General features: G+C 40.2%; 1 pseudogene; it reads left to right on the forward strand.

Annotated features, from left to right (window-relative positions):
• Positions 1-116: 116 nt before the first annotated feature.
• LOC104774399 lies at positions 117-1,059 on the forward strand (annotated as a pseudogene).
• The last annotated feature ends 3 nt before the right edge of the window (positions 1,060-1,062 follow it).

Here is a 1,062-nt window from a genome sequence, read left to right on the forward strand (position 1 = left end):
CCCGGGGGTTACTAAAAGAATTTGCTTTTTGTTCCTGTTTTTTTTTTTGGAATACGAGTTCAGTTTGGTATATGGTTGGATATGTATCTAACTTGCACTTACTAATCTTGTATCAGAACCAAGATATGACAGAAGAGAATGCTGAAACTCTCACAGTGCTTATTGAATTATTTATCGAAAGAGCCACTCAATGGTCTGAGGTTATTCACACCATAAGCTGCCTAGATGTCCTGAGATCTTTTGCAGTCACTGCAAGTCTCTCTGCTGGAAGCATGGCCCGACCTGTTATTTTTCCTGATTCAAATCAGAATCAGGAAATACCAGGGCCAATACTTAAAATCCAAGGACTATGGCATCCATTTGCAGTTGCAGCTGATGGTCAATTGCCTGTTCCAAATGATATACTCCTTGGTGAGGCTAGAAACAGCAGCAACAGCATTCATCCTCGGTCGTTGTTACTGACAGGACCTAACATGGGTGGAAAATCAACTCTTCTGCGTGCAACATGTCTTGCCGTTATCTTTGCCCAAGTTTGTACACACACTTGTTTCATAAATCACTGTTTTTTTCTCTTCAAGCAACCATTTTCTATATATGACAATAAGTTCTTTTTTCATGTGCAGCTTGGTTGTTATGTGCCTTGTGAGACATGTGAACTCTCCCTTGTGGATACTATCTTCACAAGGCTTGGCGCATCTGATAGAATCATGACTGGAGAGAGTAAGTTTGTTTTCACAAATTACTTCTTGCTCAGTTATGCGGATTGGTGTTTGAGTTGAAATAACTGGTTTTTTCTTTTTGTAGGTACCTTCTTGGTAGAATGCACTGAGACAGCGTCAGTTCTTCAGNCTTCAGAATGCAACTCAGAATTCACTAGTAATCCTTGACGAACTGGGCAGAGGAACTAGTACTTTCGATGGATACGCCATTGCATACTCGGTAACCTAATCTTCTCCTTCATCCAATACTCGTTGATTCAACAAAAACATGCAAATCATTTTGCTGAAACTTGTCGAATTATATATCAGGTTTTTCGTCACCTGGTAGAGAAAGTCCAATGCC

This window comes from Camelina sativa, unplaced genomic scaffold, assembly GCF_000633955.1.
Source record: "Camelina sativa cultivar DH55 unplaced genomic scaffold, Cs unpScaffold02705, whole genome shotgun sequence".
NCBI lineage: Eukaryota > Viridiplantae > Streptophyta > Magnoliopsida > Brassicales > Brassicaceae > Camelina > Camelina sativa.